Genomic DNA, 10,127 nt, shown 5'->3' with positions numbered 1-10,127 from the left:
GTTGTAACTTATTATTAAATAAATTTTAGGTTCTGTATTCCATTATACCTTTCGCGGAGTTTATTAATTATTCACTCTACGAAAAACAACTCAAGTCAATATACCTGGCCAACGAATTAAATACAGTGGCGATTAGCCTAACATGAAAGTCTAATTTTTCAATAATCTGAATAACATATAATCCGTTCATGTACAAAGTCACACATACAGGCCAATTGTCTTCAGACCATGAGACCGAGTCATGTCAATATCAGACGTATAGGCTAGTCATTTCAGGACCGCATGACCTTCGTCGTTAGCTAATTATATTCAATTAGTCCATCGTGATATTTTTTAGACATAATAAAAGACCATGTGACCTTGAAAAATATTTTAGTAACACCAAGAGGTTTTGAACTAGTAAATATTCAGTCACTACTACACGCCCAAGCCAACTGTGGTCCCGGGAAAAATGTGAACTAGCCAAGGTCGGACGGACCCCTCCCTCCGCCGTCATCCCTTCCACCACAATGTCCCCTCCCTTTCCCTAGTCCGCCTCAAGGGTCAAGCGCGTCATTTCGCGGGTGGGAGGTCAAGTAGAGTTGCTACCATAAGTTACGACACAGTGCGCGGATACGGGAGTATCACTGTTCAAGTATTTCACGGATCCTTTGAAAGCGGAGCAAAGTTTCGAAGCGTGCGTGACTAATATAAAGTGTATTGACAAATTACATCGGGCAGTACAACAAAACACAAAACTATACATAGCCAGTGCAGGGAAGTGATTAGTAATGTGATTGCATTTTGTGGTCAGGAGAAGGCATCAGGCAAACTTACTCATCCATTATGGAATGCAACAAAGCGTGCGGCCGCAGCGACAGGGAAATCGAAAGGAACAATCTGCAAAATTAGAAAATAAAGTAAAGAAGCCGCTATCAGTGGGGGAATTTTGCGCACACCAGGAAAGAAAAGAAAACAAGTAGTAACAAGATATCAGTTGATGAGTTTGACCTTGGGGTAATACGGCGCACCGTACAACAGTTTTATACGGTGAAAGAAGAGGTCCCAACACTTAATAAGCTTTTTACAGTGTTACAAGAAGAAATAAATTTCCCTGGACGAAAAGAAACTTTGAGAAAAATCCTGCATAACTTGGGTTTCCGGTTCAAAAAATGCAAGAATAAAAGGAAAATATTAATGGAACGCAATGACATTGTTGCTTGTAGGGGCAAATATTTTATGTCGAATGAAATCAAATGAGCAGGCGGGTGAAAAGAAAAAAACAGTAGTAGTTGGAAATGGGGGGTTCAAGGCCAGGCGGAGGATCGAGGATCCGGCGGCTATCTTGGATGACGTCATCTAATCCGTATGCCAATCCATGCTAATCCGTATGCTAATCTATGCTAATCTATGCTAATCTATGCTAATCCATGCCAATCCATGCCAATCTATGCCAATCCATGCCAACCTATGCCAATTCGTATGCCAATCTATGCCAATTCGTATGCCAATCTATGCTAATCTGTATGCCAATCTATGCTAATCCATATGCCAATCTATGCTAATCCATATGTTAATCCATGCTAATCCATGCTAATCGATCCGCCATTTTGTATTTCTAGAAATATCCACCAACTTCGAATCGTGACGTCACCGTTGCACTTTTCGTCACGGCCGCCATCTTGGATTCGAATTTTTTTTTTTTCGAACTTTGATATTCTATGTAATCATCAGCCGCCATCTTGTTTCGTCTACTGGTGGCCGCCATCTTGTTTTCGTCTGCTGGTGGCCGCCATCTTTTTTTCGTCTGCTGGTGGCAGCCATATTGTGACGTCATATAGTTCTGTTGGTCGCCACCAGATAGCAGCAGGGATTATTTTATTTTAACAAAAATATTTTCAGTGCCGAGGCTGGGATTCGATCCATGGGACGTGAAAACGTCCAGGATGTCGTGGTTACGAGGCGGACACCTTGACCACAAGACCACGAGACCAATTGGAATATGATGGAATAAATAATCTATATATGCTAGGTACTGACGGCAAGTTTATGATAAATGGGGGAGGGTGTTTTTGCCTTCCTTAATGCATACCTAAGGCGCCACATTTGAAATTAAAATTATTATACAGCCGCCATCTTTAATTCCAGCACAGACTACCAGATGGCGCCAAATTCAAAAATTAGTTGCCAGAGATGCCGCCATCTTGGTTCTCAAGTTGGCTGGTAGATGTCGCTAGTATCGCGCGCCAAATTCAAAATTAGTTGCCAGAGGCGCCGCCATCTTGGTTCTCAAGTTGGCTGGTAGATGTCGCTAGTATCGCGCGCCAAATTCAAAATTAGTTGCCAGAGGCGCCGCCATCTTGGTTCTCAAGTTGGTTGGTAGATGGCGCCACCGTCGCCATATTTTAGTTAATACAATCGATACCAGATGACGCCACCGTCACCATCTTTAGTTCCTAGTGTTGCTACCAGAGTGTGCCACCCTCGCCATCTTTAATTCTTAAAGTTACCGCCGGAGCGCGCCACCGTCGCCATCTTTAATTCTTAAAGTTACTGCCGGATGGCGCCAAGTGTTATGTAGTCAGTCGAGACAAGTCGGGAACGAGTCGAGACAAGTCTAGACAGTCGAGACAAGTCGGGGGACAAGACGAGACAAGTCGGGAGCCTGTTTTCACCAAGTTCTCCGTTCCCGCCATCTTTAATTCATAAAGTCGCTACCAGATGGTGCCACTGTCGGCCATATTTAATTCAAGGCATTGTCACCGTATGACGCCAAGTTTGAATTAAAAAACCTACAAGTGTTATGCAATGTGTAACCAGTCGAGGCAAGTCGAGATAAGTTTGGAACATGAAGCCATATTCTAAACTACGTTTATTATATATGTATGCCTTTATATGTTTAGGTTTGATGATAGAGTATTTATAAAATATTGGTGTTTTGAATAGTGTTGTGTTTAGCAATTGAAGCCAGTTTTCAACCGCTATACTACATCTCGACACTACTTAGAAATGATGCCTCCACAATTTTACCCGGACTTGGCACCGGGCAAGCATGGTACCAGAAGATTAATGCAAGGGAATGGCCTTTCATTTATATTTGCGACAAACAAACCATCCATTTCGCTGTCGCTGGATGAAGTCATGGTGACAGGAACGCGCGTAGAGACTAGTCGAACTAAACAATAATTCTGTGAAATACAGGCTGCCAGTCGCAACCCTGTAGCTGGTGCGGTGGTCATGGAAATAGATCCTAGGAACATCCCAACAACGTTCCATTAGCCCGGGAATGTCACAAACAACATTTACAAATACCCTGAGTGGCTTGGAGAGACGTAGTCGAGACAAGTCGGTATCCTGTATTCACCAAGTTCTCAGTTGCCGTCACAGCCACCCGGGTATCTGACGAGTCCTAATTAATATACTCGTACACATCCTACCTCTATGACCTCTACAAACAAACTGACTGTACCTACTCCAAAATGACATATATATTACACCCACATGCAAACATTTGATAACCATCAAGAATGCAACATACAAAAATAAATTAACCATCGCTGAAACAAATTTCCCAACATTAATTACAATAAAAAAAGTCCGGTAAGATACTGTATTTTGTCTATAATTTAATAAATTATGATAGAGTATTTATAAAATATTGGTGTTGTGTAGAGTCTCTCTCTCTCTTCTCGTAGTGGCGGAAGACATCTCGAAGGTAGTGTTAGAATTTATGTATTAAAGCAATCACTCTAGCTGAGGAGGTTAATAACTTATAGTTACAACTTTTTAAAAATACTCTGAATTTAAAACAATTTTTAATAAGAGGGACCATTAAATGGTTTTTTGTAATTAAAGCAAACAACGTAAATGTTAAACATATATTTATTTAAATCTTATTACAAACAGCAAGGGATAAGAAAAATCACTGATTTAAAAGAATAAAATAATGAGTAATAAAAGTACATAATATTCACACACTGCACATCATAGTGACAAATTTAACATAACCTATTTACATAAACCAGAGACCCAATACCTAAATATTAAGCATAACTACAAGTTACATAGGGTATAATATACTCTAAAATACATATTAAAGAGAAAATTGATATAAATAATATTATACTTTGCTCAATAGTTCCAGAAGTAATGAACGTACAGCTACACAAGCAATCTCAACAGTTCTTTCATCACTAGTGCTTTCTGTGGAACATACTTGAGTGGTGTCTTCACTGATCGGACCTAGATGACTGAGATCTCGGGTTCGACTCTTGCGAGATGTAGGAAGGCGAAGCTGACGCCTGCGTTTATGCTGGACTGCTACTGATGTAGTAGGTACTGGCGATGTGGGATATCTGGGTACAGCTAGATGATGTCTGGACTGACGAAGTCTGACCACATGCAGATGCTGGCGGTGACTGAATAGCTGGTTGGTTGAATGCATGTGCGAAAACCTCTTCAGGCGTTGCAGGGAGAACTGTATCGTCTCTCATCATATTCACACTACAATGTCCATAGCCCAGACAGTTGATAACTTCTAGAGGCGTATCTTGAGGTCCTGGGTTTAAAACCTGTTTCTCGTGAAACACAGTGTCACAACTCTCCGAAAAATGTTTTAAAACACCGTCGATCCACTCACTAAAATCAACATTGCATAGCCCAGGTGTTACACTGGAGTATATCCTGTTCGGTTGAAAGTTAGACATCTTGGTTAACTACTTCTGCTGTAGGTCCTTACATACCCACACGACTATGTGTTGACTGCTGTGTCTGGGGTGTTGACCTCATTTTATACCGCTAGGACCCCCCCTCCAGTCCAGTCACGTGTACCGTTGCTTCCGTTGTTGTCCCCCCGCCTAGCTGGCGGCCTCCAACATTCGAACGAGGTGATCAACCATCCAAGCCCTAAGCATGCTCGCATTGTGTCTTGAGATCGGACCTGGACACCCAAGTTACATAGAGTATAATATACTCTGAAATACATAATAAAGAGAAAATTGATATAAATAACATTATACTTTGCTTAATAGTTCCAGAAGTAATGAACACACTGCTTGACCAGTGACAGGTGTAACTAAATATTAAATATATTTTATTTTCCATTACCTTTCGTGGAATTTATTAATCATTCACTCTACGAAAAACAACTCAAGACAATATACCTGACCAGCGAATTAAATGCAGTACCGCTATGCCTTACATGAAAGTCTACTTAGTCGATAACCTATAAATCGTTCATGTACAAAGCCACACATACAGACCAATTTTCTATGGACCATGAGACCGAGTCATGACAATATCAGACATATAGGCTAGTCATTTCAGGACCGCAGGACCTTCTTCGTCTTTAGATAATTACAGTCATTTAGACCATCATGAAATTTTTATACATACTAAAGGACCAAGCGACCTTGAAAAATATTTTAGTAACACCAAGAGGTTTTGAACTAGTAAATATTCAGTCACTACATATTTTACTACGCGCAATCAACAAAACGGAAGCACCATCAACGAAAAGGCAGCACAATCAAAAAAGTCAGCACATTTGTAAACACCATCAACATAAAGGAAGCACATTTTGGAAGCACCATCAACGTAAAGGCAGCACATTTTGGAAGCACAATCAATAAAGAGAGCACATTTGGAAGCACCATCAACAAAAAGAAAGCACTTTTGGAAACACCATCAACAAAAAGGAAGCACATTTTGGAAGCACCATCAACATAAAGGCAGCACATTTTGGAAGCACAATCAATAAAGGCAGCACATTTGGAAGCACCATCAACAAAAAAGGAAGCACATTTTGGAAGCACCATAAAAAAAGGCAGCACATTTTGGAAGCACAATCAATAAAGGCAGCACATTTGGAAGCACCACCAACAAAAAGGAAGCACATTTTGGAAGCACAATCAAAAAAGGCAGCACATTTGGAAGCACCATCAAAAAAGGAAGCACATTTTGGAAGCACCATCAAAAAGGCAGCACATTTTGGATGCACAATCAAAAAAGGAAGCACATTTTGGAAGCACCATCATAAAGGCAGCACATTTTGGAAGCACAATCAAAAAAGGAAGCACATTTTGGAAGCACCATAAAAAAGGCAGCACATTTGGGAAGCACAATCAAAAAAGGCAGCACATTTGGAAGCACCATCAACAAAAGAAGGAAGCACATTTTGGAAGCACCATCAAAAAGGCAGCACATTTGGTAACACAAGTTACGAGAACTAAGTCTTAGTTAGAAATCAGAATGCAAGAAATAAAAACTTTTAATTTTTACTTTTAATATTTAATTTATTTCTTAAGATTATACAAATAGAAGTAAAAAAGCCATTATTGTATGTAGCCAGCTTTCCTCAGTTCTTCGAGTATGAAGGATATTTCTTTTATGCACGAATAGTTTCCTGCACAAAGTGAGCCATGTAGAAGTCTTAGCCGGTCAACCAATAAGTTTGGATCTTTCCACGATGTGTAACCAATCTCTTCTACTACCATCTCACTTGCTTGTTTATTATAAATACTTTTAATATCACAATCGTCCCAGTGATCATAATAAGCGTTATCAGATTTATTTATTATAACACGTCGTTCCCATCGTTTCGGTCTCAGGACACCGTTACATTCTTCGATCTTGTCAGCTTTAGGTGCTTCATCACAGTCTATGCTTTTGTCAACAGCCTCAGAGTCACTGTAACAATCACTGTAGAAGGCATCCTCTTCACCCAGATTACCATATGAATTCGATATCGATGATGTCGAAGTGCCATTATCGTCTTCATGCTTCCTTTTTAGGAGTCCATCATCATTTTCACAAAGTAAGAAAGGTCTACTTGAATTCGGCTGGAATGTATTCTCACTTTTCACGTTAAGGATTCTTCCATTGTCTTCATTCTTCCATAAATCATCATCGACCTTCAATTTAAGTTTTTCGTCGAGATCGGAAGAGCCACGAACATAATCTCTCTCAAGACAAGGAAAATTATTGTCGTAATGCAGATCACTATTCCTTAGTCTAGTAGCATCGTTGTACTCTGGCTTGTACGCAGGCTTAACGTTACAAGTTCTGTCATGTCTTTTTAAGCTCTCTCTCCGCGTAAACGACTTGTTACATCGAACGCAACTTATCATATTGCGTAGTGGATTTTTAACACAGTCATTCTTCTGGTGTTGTCTTCCATTCTTTCTCAAGATAAATTCTTTGCTGCAAAACTTACACCTGTGTCCTTTCGATACAGCGACAGACACCGAATCAGGATTCATATTAGTTACTGTGACTAATGTTAGATACAAACAGACAGTTTTCCAATTGGAACCATTACTTAAATATAATTTTTTTAAATATTTCTTAAGCGAGAGATAAGTTATCTCATGCAAAGGTACTTGTTGTAAGTAGTTCTGCTTTTCAACAACAGATGACACCACGTATTGCTTGCAGGTAAATAATATTTCTTTCTTTCATGCGGGATGCAGGATTCTCACTAACGATCGCAATAGAGGGATGACATCGCTAGACTCCAAGGAGAAGGTAGTTTGTTCTCCCAGTTAGTGTTTCTCAGATTTCTCAGGGTATATATTATTATTTGACTGAATAATGATTTTTTTTAATTCCACCTAATAAAAATAAAATAGAAGCACTCAGAGAAAACCATCAGGGATGATGTCGTTTATAAACATCATAAATTACCATTTTTTTTAAAAAAAAGTCCAAATTTAATCCTTCTTAAGCAACATGAGAGTTCTAGCACAAGCGGGCTTGTGAACTCTTTGCATAAGCAACATGAGAGTTCTAGCACAAGCGGGCTTGTGAACTCTTTGCTTAAGCAACATGAGAGTTCTAGCACAAGCGGTCTTGTGAACTCTTTGCTTAAGCAACATGAGAGTTCTAGCACAAGCGGGCTTGTGAACTCTTTGATTAAGCAACATGAGAGTTCTAGCACAAGCGGGCTTGACATGACAGAACTTGTAACGTTAAGCCTGCGTACAAGCCAGAGTACAACGATGCTACTAGACTAAGGAATAGTGATCTGCATTACGACAATAATTTTCCTTGTCTTGAGAGAGATTATGTTCGTGGCTCTTCCGATCTCGACGAAAAACTTAAATTGAAGGTCGATGATGATTTATGGAAGAATGAAGACAATGGAAGAATCCTTAACGTGAAAAGTGAGAATACATTCCAGCCGAATTCAAGTAGACCTTTCTTACTTTGTAAAAATGATGATGGACTCCTAAAAAGGAAGCATTAAGACGATAATGGCACTTCGACATCATCGATATCGAATTCATATGGTAATCTGGGTGAAGAGGATGTCTTCTACAGTGATTGTTACAGTGACTCTGAGGCTGTTGACAAAAGCATAGACTGTGATGAAGCACCTAAAGCTGACAAGATAGAAGAATGTAACGGTGTCCTGAGACCGAAACGATGTAAACGACGTGTTATAATAAATAAATCTGATAACGCTTATTATGATCACTGGGACGATTGTGATATTAAAAGTATTTATAATAAACAAGCAAGTGAGATGGTAGTAGAAGAGATTGGTTACACATCGTGGAAAGATCCAAACTTATTGGTTGACCGGCTAAGACTTCTACATGGCTCACTTTGTGCAGGAAACTATTCGTGCATAAAAGAAATATCCTTCATACTCGAAGAACTGAGGAAAGCTGGCTACATACAATAATGGCTTATTTTACTTCTATTTGTATAATCTTAAGAAATAAATTAAATATTAAATGTAAAAATTAAAAGTTTTTATTTCTTGCATTCTGATTTCTAACTAAGACTTAGTTCTCGTAACTTGTGTTACCAAATGTGCTGCCTTTTTGATGGTGCTTCCAAAATGTGCTTCCTTCTTTTGTTGATGGTGCTTCCAAATGTGCTGCCTTTTTTGATTGTGCTTCCCAAATGTGCTGCCTTTTTTATGGTGCTTCCAAAATGTGCTTCCTTTTTTGATTGTGCTTCCAAAATGTGCTGCCTTTTTGATGGTGCTTCCAAAATGTGCTTCCTTTTTTGATTGTGCTTCCAAAATGTGCTGCCTTTTTGATGGTGCTTCCAAAATGTGCTTCCTTTTTTGATGGTGCTTCCAAATGTGCTGCCTTTTTTGATTGTGCTTCCAAAATGTGCTTCCTTTTTGTTGATGGTGCTTCCAAATGTGCTGCCTTTATTGATTGTGCTTCCAAAATGTGCTGCCTTTTTTTATGGTGCTTCCAAAATGTGCTTCCTTTTTGTTGATGGTGCTTCCAAATGTGCTGCCTTTATTCATTGTGCTTCCAAAATGTGCTGCCTTTATGTTGATGGTGCTTCCAAAATGTGCTTCCTTTTTGTTGATGGTGTTTCCAAAAGTGCTTTCTTTTTGTTGATGGTGCTTCCAAATGTGCTCTCTTTATTGATTGTGCTTCCAAAATGTGCTGCCTTTACGTTGATGGTGCTTCCAAAATGTGCTTCCTTTATGTTGATGGTGTTTACAAATGTGCTGACTTTTTTGATTGTGCTGCCTTTTCGTTGATGGTGCTTCCGTTTTGTTGATTGCTCGTAGTAAAATATGTAGTGACTGAATATTTACTAGTTCAAAACCTCTTGGTGTTACTAAAATATTTTTCAAGGTCGCTTGGTCCTTTAGTATGTATAAAAATTTCATGATGGTCTAAATGACTGTAATTATCTAAAGACGAAGAAGGTCCTGCGGTCCTGAAATGACTAGCCTATACGTCTGATATTGTCATGACTCGGTCTCATGGTCCATAGAAAATTGGCCTGTATGTGTGGCTTTGTACATGAACGATTTATAGGTTATCGACTAATTAGACTTTCATGTAAGGCATAGCGGTACTGTATTTAATTCGCTGGTCAGGTATATTGTCTTGAGTTGTTTTTCGTAGAGTGAATGATTATTAAATTCCACGAAAGGTAATGGAAAATAAAATATATTTAATATTTAGTTACACCTGTCACTGGTCAAGCAGTGTGTTTATTACTTCTGGAACTATTAAGCAAAGTATAATGTTATTTATATCAATTTTCTCTTTATTATGTATTTCAGAGTATATTATACTCTATGTAACTTGGGTGTCCAAGTCCGATCTCAAGACACAATGCGAGCATGCTTAGGGCTTGGATGGTTGATCACCTCGTTCGAATGTTGG

This window comes from Bacillus rossius, chromosome 6 (genome assembly GCF_032445375.1).
Source record: "Bacillus rossius redtenbacheri isolate Brsri chromosome 6, Brsri_v3, whole genome shotgun sequence".
NCBI lineage: Eukaryota > Metazoa > Arthropoda > Insecta > Phasmatodea > Bacillidae > Bacillus > Bacillus rossius.
Note: the sequence above shows the minus strand (reverse complement) of the source record.